Source organism: Rhinolophus ferrumequinum, chromosome 3 (genome assembly GCF_004115265.2).
Source record: "Rhinolophus ferrumequinum isolate MPI-CBG mRhiFer1 chromosome 3, mRhiFer1_v1.p, whole genome shotgun sequence".
NCBI lineage: Eukaryota > Metazoa > Chordata > Mammalia > Chiroptera > Rhinolophidae > Rhinolophus > Rhinolophus ferrumequinum.
The window spans coordinates 51,778,108-51,790,286 of record NC_046286.1 but is presented as its reverse complement, the minus strand read 5'-3'; the positions used below and the strand labels follow the sequence as shown (position 1 = coordinate 51,790,286).

Genomic DNA, 12,179 nt, shown 5'->3' with positions numbered 1-12,179 from the left:
GTGATAAGAAAATTCAATCCTTACTCAATTAATTCACCTTAAAAGGATGACAAGCAAATTCAATATAAACGGTGGCTTGAAAGCAGGTTAGGTTAATAACCATGCATCCAGGAATTCAGAGGAGCTGTGCTCCAATCCCTACAATACAATTGATTCATAGTAATCCTATAGAATCTTGAAAAACCAAAAGTACATGCTCTTTACAATATAAGAAAATCAAGCAAAAATTACTTTCTATGATTTTCTTTTAAACAAATATGCTTTTTAAATATAAGAAATGAATCATTTTTATTTTGACAATACAGAGATCATATTAGAAACTGTCCAATAAAATGAAGAGTGTGCTTCATTTGGAGGGTGGTGAATTCTTTGTCTAATGGAACCTATAAAGTATTTATTTATTTATTTTTAACTTTTAGTGAATTTTAATGTTAATGTTGTTAATTTTGACATTTTATTTGATTTTTAAGATTTTATTAAAAATATAGCTAACATATAATATTATATTAATTACAGGGGTTACCATAGTTATTTAACATTTAATTGCCTAAAAAAGTGATCACCATGGTAAGTCCTGCAACCATCTGACACTGTACTATATTATCACAATATTATTGACTATATTCCCTATACTTTACTTTACCACCCCATGACTATTTTGTAACTAACAATTTGTACTTGTTAATCTCTTCACCTTTTTCACCCTGCCCCCCAGTACTCTTTCATCTATCACCCCAACAAATCTAGTGCCCATTTGACACCATACAGTTGTTACATTATTGACTATCTTCCTTATGCGATACCCTACATCCCGATGACTACTGTGTAACCACCAATTTGTACTTCTTAATTCCTTCTCCTTTTTTCACCCATACCCTCAACCTGCTTTCCATCTGACAACCATCAAAATATTTTCCCCATCTATGAGTTTGCTTCTGTTTTTTGTTTGTTTGTTTGTTTTGTTCTTTAGATTCCATGTATAAGCAAATTCACATTGCATCTGTCTTTCCCTGACATACTCCACTCAGCACCCTCCAGGTCCATCCATGCTGCCACAGATGGCAAGAACCCATTCCCTTCCATGGCCGAGCAATATTTCATTGTATATATGTACTACCTCCTCTTTATCCATTCTTTCATCGATAAACGCCCAGGCTGCCTCTCCACATCTTGGCCATTGTAAACAATGTTGCAATGAACATATGAATATACAGGTCCCCTCAAGTAGCATTTTGGGTTTCTTCAGATGAATACCCAGAAGTGGGATTACTGGGTCCTTCTTTGTCTCTTGTTATAGCCTTTGTTTTAAAGTGTATTTTGTCTCATATAAGTATTGCTATGCCAGCTTTTTTTTTTTTCCATTTTCATGAAATATCTTTTTCCATATCTTTACTTTCTGTCTGTGTGTGTCTTTCAACCTGAAATGAGTCTCTTGTAGGCAGCATATATAAAGTGTCAAATGGGCATCAGATTTGTTTTCTTATCCATTCAGCCCTCCTATGTCTTTTGGTTGGAATATTTAATGTATTTACATTGAAAGTAATTATTGATAGATATGTAGCTATTGTCATTTTATTAGTCATAATTTATATTTTTTTCTTTTTAATCCATTTTAAAGAAGTCCCTCTAACATGCGTTGTAATACTGGTTTGATGGTGATGAACTCCTTTAGCTTTTTCTTGTCTGGGAAGCTCTTTATCTGTCCTTCGATCTCAAATGATAGCCTTGTTGGGTAGAGTACCATTGGTTGTACCTCCTTGTTTTTATCCAGCCTGCAAAGTTTTTGTTGAGAAATCCGCTCACGGTCATATGGGGACTCCCTTATAAATTATTAGTTGCCTTTCTGTTGCTGCTTTTATAATTCTCTCTTTGTCTTTAACCTTTGGCATTTTAATTATGATTAAACTATGATTAAATTATGATTTAATTATGGTGTGGGCCTGTTTTGGTTCATCTTGTGGGGCTCTCTGTGCTTCTTGGACTTGTATGTCTATTTACTTTACCAGGTTAGGGAAGCTTTCAGTCATTGTTTCTTCACATATGTTCTCAATCCCTTTGTCTCTTCTTCTTCTGGTGTCCCTATGATGCAAATATTGTTACACTTCATGTTGTCCTAGAGGTCTCTTAAACTATCCTCATTTTTTAAAAAATTCTCTTTTGCTGTTCTGATCGGGTGTTTTATGCTGCCTTGTCTTCCAAATTGCTGATTTGATTCTCTGCTTCATCTAGTCTGCTGCTGGTTCCTTCCAGTGCACTCTTCATTTCAGTTATTATACTCTTCAATTCTGACTGGTTCTTTTTTATTGTTTCTATATCCTTTTTGATGCTTGCTATCTCTCTGTTGAAGTTCTCACTAAGTTCCTTGAACATCCTATTTATAGCTATTGTTTTGAACTCTGTCTCTCTAGTAGGTGTTTGCCTCCATTTTGTTTAGTTATGTTTATGGAGTTTTCTCCTGTTCTTTCCCTTGGGGCATTTTTTTTTTGTTTTCTCATTTTCACTATCTCTGTTTGTTTGTTTCTATGTATTTGGTAGACCTGCTATGTTTCCCAGTCTTATGTAGTAGGTGCCCTGTGGAGTCCTGGCACAGTCTCCCTCGTCACCTGCTCCAGGTGCTCTAGGAATGTTCTTCGTGTGGGTTGCATGTGTCCTCCTCTTATAGTTGAGCCTTGATTGCTACTGGCATGTCAGTGGGTGAGACTTATCCGCAGGCTGACTGGCTTTGGGGTTTAGCCACATCCACAGCTTATGTACTGTTGTACATGGGGGCTTACTCCACTGAGTGGATTTGCTTTTGCAGGCTCTGGTGCCTATTGAGATCGACTTTTGTGTATGCTGCTTGTGGGGATAATTAGGCAGTGCTCTGCTGTGGTCTGAAGCCAATCTCCAAATATATTCGTTCTGGGGCCTCTTGGGAGGGGCTTCAGTGCAGGCCCAGGTCACCCACTGCCTGTGACTGGCCAGGGACTACCAAGTCTAACCATATAATGTATTGGCTTTCATGTGTCTTGGCATTAATGAGTATTACAGATTCTGTTGGTTTACAATCTTCTTCAAATTCATAAAACATAATAATGAAAGAAAAGCTCATTTCTGGGCCTTCTGAAATAAGGAGAGTCTGTTAACAAGTTCTATTTCACTTCTGACTTAAATCTTCAGATGTTTTTGAAATTTAAGGTATATGAGGGTACTTTTATAAGTTGTATTATATGTTTAATGAAAGCCCTGTGAGATTCTCTTAGCTATTTTTCATTTTCTACCTTGTATTATAAATGCTTTGAAGGTTTCTTGTATTCCTTATAATCATAATGCAAGCTCACTGAGAACAACCATTGTATCTTATTTGTATCTGTTCTCCAATTGAAGCCAAGCAGTGCCCAACACTTGGTGATTTTGAAAAATGTCTCAGATAAAACCGATGGTAATTTTTAAAGAATTTCTATACTATTGAAAGTGATGTTGGCTCAAGACAAGGAAAACAAGCAGAAGCATTGCCAGTTTTGGAATTTTCTGTTGGGAGGCATCATTCCCTAAGTGACTAGAGCACTCTAGAAGCATGCTTTCCTTGGTTTCCGAAGGATGCTTCAAATACTCTTCCGTTTCCTCTGAGCTGGTAGGCTAAGTCAAAGGTTAACAAGTGCCCTGTCTCTCTGCAAGTCTACAGCAGTTTTGTAGATGAGTGCGGGTGCAAAGTAGGTACTGGCTATCTCTTTAGACCTTTTCATTAAAAATTAGTGATCACTGCAGCCTTTAGATACCTACTGATGCTGTAGAGGGCTGGGGAAGGGAAGGTTAGACCTTCGACAGGAGCACTCCCTGGCCTTTCACAGACCTGGGGTGGTGGTGGGGGGCAACCCCAGGCACTTCTGTGAAGCCCAGCAGCTTGTCACTAAGGGCTGGTCACAAGCATATGTACCCCTTTTCATATGCATGAAATTTCCTATCAGTCTCCAAATTCTTAAATTTCAGTTGATTTTCTTCATGATATTTTTGGGATAGGTCACAGTAACACTGATAAAATTACTCTGTTATCAACATCCTATTAGGCATTTTGGCAGCATCTAAATACATATATTAAAAAGAAGAATAAAGGAGAAGGAGAAGGAGAAGGAGAAGGAGAAGGAGAAGGAGAAGGAGAAGGAGAAGGAGAAGGAGAAGAAGAAGAAGAAGAAGAAGAAGAAGAAGAAGAAGAAGAAGAAGAAGAAGAAATAAGGAGAAGGAAGAAGGAGGAGGAGGAAGGAGAAGGAGAAGAAAAGAAAAACAGCCACAACATTTATATTTTGCCTTGCAAGGTGGATTATTGTAAATTATCTCCATAGATGGTACTTCAGAGTAAATGGGATAATACATATCACAATACCTTAACAATTATTGTGAGCTTTGCAAATATAAACATTGTTAGACAGAAAGTACATGGGAATTAAAGTAATGGTAGGTGGAAAATAAAATTAAATATAAAAAGGGTGCCAAAAAATGTACACATATTTTAAGAAAGTAAAACTATATTAAAATTGTAATACTCAATATATACCGATAACAAAAGATGAATACAAGTCACGTTTGACTTCTGCAATTAGAAGAGGTGCTCAAAGTGGTTACCATCAGCGTCCAGACACTTCTGATTATGGTGAACTACTGCTTGAGCAACGTTGAACAAAGTGTCCACTTGTATATATTTTTTTGGCACCCCTGATAAATATATATATATATATATATAACAACAACCATATATATATATATATATATATATATATATATATATATATATATATATATATATATGGTTGTTGTTATCCTAATGTTGTAACATTTGGTACTGATCAAAACCAAACTTGGCTTCTCATTAATTAACATTTGACTTAAAACACTTAGAGTCCCTCTTGAAGAAACCACAAGACAGTGTGACGAAGGGACAAGAAAGGTAGTGAGAGTTACTTTTCACTGTAGCCTTTTGTACCTTTTAAGTTTTATACCAAATACACGACTGGCCTATTTTAAAAATTTAATGAAATCAACACAAATCAAAAGAAAATTTATTTCCCCTGAATCTCTTGTTCTTGATCATAACACATAAGAACTAGAAGAGATAGATCAGTTTCAACTCCTCATTTTACAGAGATAGAAACTAAATTCTCAAGAAGTTATTCTTCAACCAGTACTCCTTTGCAGAAAAAGATGAAGAAAAATATATATTCCAAATAAAATTTATAAGTACTTAATAGAAAATACTCAGACTGATAATCAAAATTAATTTTAACAAGTTTCTTTTTAGACTAGACTACTAGTTTGCAATGAATGACCTATTTAGGACCAGATTGTTAAATAGAAATGAAATAGATTTTTTTTTTTTAAGATTGGCTGAAATTAGATGCCAGTTTGGTGACCCATTTGAAGAATTGTGCATTTACCATAATTTTGGTAATTTTGCACAATTTATTTCTCAGCTTTGCTCTGTGTGACCTCATTTTCTCAAGGAGAAAGTATTGACTGTTACTCTTCAATAAATTAGTAGCACAGACAGTCTTTTCTGTAATAGTTTACCAAAGAAAAATTAAATCTCAGCCATGAGGATAGGAGAATGAGAGGAAGGAAGTAAGAAAAGGAAGCGCGGAAAAGAATTGTAGGGAAAATCAGGAGAAGGAATCCCCTATAAATATAGGAAGATATTTAAAGACAAAGCCTCCTAGCGTTGCAGTCATTTTGATATTTTTCCTTTGCTATGAAAGCAGGTTTCTGACCCAGGCCCATTTTCATAGAACCACTAACTCTAGGAGCTGGGAGAGATTTTTGATATTTTCTGGTTTGCTTCTCTCATCTAACAAGTGAGGAAAAGTTGAAATTTAAAAAGGCAAACTGAGGTTTATTTATTTATTTATTTATTTTTGAAACTGACAAAGCAGTTAGTGAAAAAGCTTTAATCTGAATTTAGATTTCCAGGCTCCAAATAGAGGCCTTTTGTGGATATTGTTTTCATGTATACATAGACAAAAAGCTTATGGAATGACAGCTTAGATTCCTGCTAGGATTGTCAGGAAAAAAAAAATAAAACCCTCTCCTATGTTTATCCTGCACTCCAGGTTTTAATGACTGACCAGGTAACCACCTCACATGCATAAGCAGAGAAGTTCTTTCCATGTCTTAAGCCAGACTGCACTAACTGTACAAAATGAACCAGTTATCCTCAAAACCAAGGATATGTCCCCTGCAACATTCAAGGCAACTCAATTTCTATTGAGTTTTGTTTATTATAGTTATTAGTTTACTATAGAGTTGGGAAGAAAAGCCCCAAACCACACTCGGCTTTATTTCCTGGATTCTCAACTAAAACATGAGGTAGTGATGTATATGCATGTAGGGTGTGTGTGTTTGTGAGTATGTGTGAGTATGTGTGTCAAGTGGTATGTGTGTGTGAGGAGTGTTTGGGTTGAATGGGGGTAAAAGTTGATGTTAACTAGTTTTCCCCGTATTTATGCCTGAAGCAAAATAATGATTTTTTTTTTTTACCAGAATGTGATTTTAAAAGATAGAAAGCAGAACTATGTCCTGTATTCTGATGATAACATTTATCAATAATTACAAGCAACTTTCTTGACAGTTTAAAATTTGTTGGTGATGGAGGGGATGACCATTTAAATCATCACATGGCAATATTTAAAACCAGCTATAATTTAATTTTTATCAGTTCCCGGTTTCAGAGATTTAGAGAAAGTGGTTCTCAGCATCCATCAAAGGGAAATGATTGTAGCCAGAATACACACAGCCTTCAGTCAGCAGTTGTGGGTTTATAGCTTTGGAAACACAATGTGTTGATCTCAAGTTATGCTAATTCTGTGTATAAAGTAAAGGGAAAAATCTGTTATTGTTCTCTTGGAAACCAAATGTTCACGGTATAAGTTGACAAATATTGGTTATGATTTAGTGTTATTTTCATTTTTACCCTAAGCACCACTCACTGTGTGAATTATTTTGAGGCATGTGAAAGTGTCAGACAAACTGAGCAGAGACCTTTTCTGCCTTGCCCGGGGCTGTGTCCCTGGCACCTAAAACAGAGCCAGACAAAAATATATGTCGAATGGATGCAGGACGAAAAAAGTCAGATGTTTGGTGATAGAATCTTAAAGGTTTAGAGCCAAACAGCCACCCCGCTTCCGTTTTATAAAATAGAGGCTGACCCAGAGACTTTAAATGACTTGTTTTTGAATCACACTACTTTCTGTGACCCTCATAATCCAAGTTTTTTAGCATAGCATTTCAGACGTTTCACAGTCTGGCCTTTGCCGTGATCTGGCTCGTTTGCTTTTAAACCCAACAATATCAAGCAGCTAGCTTTCTGAACACAGTGTACTTTAGTTTGTAGGTTTCACAAAGAACTTTTGAATGCCAACTTTGGGCCATCCATGGAGCTTGGCAGGTAAAACTAGTTATCTACACATGGAAAGCTTCCATTCTGGCATGGAAGAGACTCACAAAAAATTTCTTTACTCCATCACTCGTATGCCAGATTGGACCCTGGCTGTACGTGCTCATGGCCCTTGGGGCTTCAGCCCACATGGTACACATTAGCCCTAATCACCTTTCCTGCTCCACAATGAGCTTCTAGCAGGATAGAAGCTATGTTAGCACTAGACTGCTGGCTAGCTTATTACCAGCATATGCTGAGCACTAGTGAATATTGTGGATAGAAGGGAGTGAGGGAAAAAAGGAGAAAGGACACGTGGAAATACATGGACATGTGCATAGGCTGTTCTGGATATTTCAGGAAATATCCAGAAAACCTCAGGTAAAGCTTCTTCTGGAGCCGTAATTTGATGACTGAAGAAAAACTAGTCTCTAAGAAAAGGTGGGGGAAGGTTCTTAAGCAGTGGGGACTCCACAGAGTTGTGGAGGTGGAGAAATAGCAAGAGGCGTGGACCACAGCCAGAGAGCACTGCTAGAATTGTTTGCCGGACCCCACCTGGAGTGCAGCATTTCGTTCAAACTTGGATAATAGAAAAGTCACATATGAAACTAAACACTTTCACACGATAGAGGTTTAAAAGCTCGACTACACATTGCTATGAACATATTTAGCTCCAGTTTTCTTCCTGGCCAACTGAAGACGACACTGTAGAAGTAGATCTATGGCATATGCTGTAAACTAAAAATCTCTCTTACTTTGCATTGCAGCAATGTATGTTGATGACTTAAATGTATAAGAAACCGGGACTACTTTTTTGAATTAAAAATTATATGAGAGAATTTCTCATTCCCCCAGGTTTCTATATTTGTTATTTGAAAGAATGTCTCTCATTTGAAAGTGTTGCGGATAAACCGTCCATCCTTTGGGCTCACTGACTTACTCCACTTGAGAAGTTGACATAACTGATAAGTAACTGGACCCTCTCAACGGTACCCCACTCTCTCCCTTGCTCTGTTTGGGCCAGTGCACAGGCCCAAACTCAGTTGTCATCCCAGAACGGAGCCCACTGCAGCCGCCCAGCCCCTGCAAGAGTCCAAGTTCTCTACCCGCGCTGGGAATAAGTTCAGTTCAGGCTGGGTGGGGTCGTTTTTAGTAAAAGCTCTGTTTTCCAATCGGCTTTAACAATAATAATATTGATATGACACCTGTGTCCGTTTTGCAATTGTCTTAGAACTCTGAAAGGAGAGGCCCATGATTAAGTGGAACTTTCAAATCCACATCTGTTATATTATACGATAGAGGTGGTTTTATTGAGTCTGTTGCATTGTGTATGTATGTGTATGTAAGAGGAAGGGAGAAAAAAGAGAGAAAATAATATACACAAAAGCTTACATTAATGAGGATGTCAAATTACAATTATCTGATTACGCTACCTTTGTAGTTTCAAACTTAACAAAAGTAAACGAAGGAATTAATAGCATTATTTCTAACCTCTTTGCTTAGTAAAAACACAAACAAAACAATAAATATTCTAATTACCTTGATCAGAATAACTGTTAACTCTTATTCTAAATGTGGTGGAGAATTTTACTTGGTGTCTGTTTTTTTTAAGGTTATAATTTATAGGATTTTTGGATTTCGAGTATTCGTTTCCCAGATGGATTTTGATAATGGCATACGTTTATTTCTATTAATTAGTAGAGTGTGTGTATGTATGTGTGCATCCATCAGTGCCATAGTAAAAGTCGGTTTTTAATTCTTTGGGGAAGAATATAGAGGTTAAAGTATTCAGGGTCAGAATTAGTAATAATAATGACTAGCACTTAACACTTATTCTGTGCAAGTAATTTTAATATGTTTATTTATCATAACAAAGATATGATAAAGTATAAGGTATACCATCCTGGTCATTTTATATACAAGGAAAATAAGACACACAGAGGCTAAGTGACTTCTCTAAGTTCCCAGACCTAGTGTATGACACAGCTGGGACTTGAGCTTCAGATAATTTGGCATGAAAAGCACGATTCATGGACTAGTATATCAGCATTATCTGGGAGCTTGTTAAAAATGCAAAAACTCAGGCACCAATTCAGACCTACAGAACCAGAATCAGCATTTTAACAAAAACCCAGAACTGCTTCCCGAGCACCTTCATGATTGAGGAGATCTGCTATAATCCACTATACAATACTGCTTCTCATTAACCTTGAGAAGGAGTCTAGATATTATCCTAAGGCCAGTAGAGGGGCAGGGAAAGGTTTGAAATAAGAGATTGGTAAAATCCAATTTGTTTTTAGAACAATTGTTTCGGTCAATCACTCTGGCTTCGGTATGGAGAATGCAGTAGAAGAGGGCAATCCTGGAGGCACGGATTCTGGTGAGAGGCTACTGTTAAGCCAGTGAAAGATGGCAGCCTGAAATATGGTGGTGGCAGTGACACAGGGGAGAAGTAGGTTAATGTATGAGGTAGCACTCACAGAACTTGGAGATTCTTTGGGTATATGATGAAGGGACAAAAGGAGTTAGTTCACCCCATGTTTCTAGCTTGAGCAGTTCGGTTGCATCATGGGGTCATTTACTGTATAAGACTATACTTGGGGGATGTAAGGTGTGAAATATTGAATTTACTTTTAGATTAAAATGATAAAATTTGAGAGAACTGTGGGATAGCCAAGTAGAGCTGTTCAGCTGGGACCAAAAAGATGGGGCAAGGAAACCATATAAATTACTTGGGCATTTTGGAAGGGGTCCTATGGCAATTTCTATGTCAAAATTTTGACCCAGCTTCCCTCTGAAGTTTCCTCCCTCCCCCACTGTACTCACTGGGATCCCAGTTTGCTCTGGGCCATCCCGTACTCAATAGACAATAGGATATATATGTATGTCTGTAGCTTAGAAATGTGTCTTAGCTAGAGATAAAGATTTTGGATTCATAAACATATACATGATAACTGAAGTAACGAAATTTCCCAGAAAGAGAAAAGGAATCTAGGATATAGGAGATAACACAGAGAATGTGCAAAATAGAATGAGAATAGGGGTCTCAGAGGTGGGAGAAAAACCAGGAGTTTGATATCATAGAAATCCGGGTAAAGAGTGTTTCAAGATGGGGAAAGAGGTGAATAGCGTAAAATGCTTTTGAGATAACAAGTAGAAAATTTTTAAAAAGTTCTGCTGGATTTAGCAATACACTAACTGATAACCTCAGTGAGCACTGGGGGAAACTAATGAGGACAAAAGCCAGAATGCAATAGATTAAGAAGTGCGGGCTAAGGAAGTGGGCATTCTTAGTACAATGTAGACAATTCTTTGAAGAGGTTGATCTAGAAGCTGAGAAATGAGGGTAACTAGAGGAGCTCAATAATGGAGAAGCTATTCAAGATGGGCAATTGGAACATGTTTAAATACTGATGAAAGGAGCCAATAAAGAAGGAAAGATTGAAGACTGTGATTCCTGAAGTAGAAGGTATAAGATAATGGGCATTAGTTTAAATCGTCCCTTTTATGTTCCAATCTACCAACAGGTTGGTACAGGGATTCGGAAAGATGGCCAAAAACACAGGAAGAACCCACTGCGGTCATCCTTCCACATTCTGGGGCCTTTGGAGCCTTAATCCTGTCACCCTTTCATTCTAAGCTTTGCTTCCACAGAAGGACTTGTTCTACTACTTCAATCTTTCACTTTTATTTCTATGACACTACCCAGAACCAGGGTGCCCACGCATTAATGCAGCACCTGTTTTGAAAATAAACCCTTAAACTTCGTCTTCAGCTAAAATCTTTGTCTTAACCTTACCTGTCCTCAGGTGAAGAGAGTTTAGAAAAACAGCTTAGGCATATTTCCACTGTAAGCCTTTTAAAGACTTAGTGAACCCGCTGGACCCAGGGTTTGTCTGAACCTGAGGTGCACAGCTTAATGGAAAAGAGTGGTTTATAATGAGGACCCCAGAGAATACACGAGGACAGATTTCAGGAGTCTACCAATCCCAACAATGTCATGAAAAATCGATTGCAACGGACTTTTTTCTGAGAAGAGGGCTCATTGATTCTACCAGATTAAGGGAATCTGTGATCCCAGAAGTGGAGCGATGTGGAGAGAAATGCTCAAGCGGATCATTTTGGAGGGATTTAAGATGTTATTATCAGGAAGGAGTCCTCCTCCTCCTCCCCTTCCTCCTCTTCCAGGGTAACGAAAAAGAATGATGACAACCAGAGAGCAAAAAGACAATTACAAGAACATGGAAATGCAAGTTTGTTTAACTGACGTCTGACTCAGAACTTCCCATGTGAACCCAAGTATTTGGTTTTCATTTCTAAAGAGATCATGTTCCCTAGATTGAAAACATAAAAAAAACAAAACAAAAACAAATCAAGGTTTCTCCAATGTGTTCTAGAAAAACATTTATTTTCAATATTATAGTAGAAAGTTACTAGGCTTGTCTAAGGAACCCAAATGAATCCAGCTTTACTCAAAATATTGTTGGCAAGTATAATAAAAATAAAAGGTAAACTTGTCAGTGAGCTGATGTTACATTAAAATACAAATCTGCTGCTCTTGTTTAAGCAGAACAGTCCCAGAGTTGGCAGCTAATGAGAACGTGTGGGAATAAATAGAACAAGTGTAGAAAACAGACATTAGAGTTTACCTTCCCTGTCAAGCAATTTGAATTATGGCTTTAGGCATATATCATAGCAAATCTGCTAGGAAATCTCTCATATGATACATATGATGTTTGCAATACTTACATTACATTTGAATCCATATACTTTGGTAACA

General features: G+C 37.3%; 1 protein-coding gene across 1 annotated transcript in view; it reads right to left on the bottom strand.

Moving 5' to 3' along the window:
- Positions 1-12,179, bottom strand: part of FHL5 (four and a half LIM domains 5) — a 31,476-nt gene that overhangs the window by 18,199 nt on the left and 1,098 nt on the right. The window lies entirely within an intron of this gene.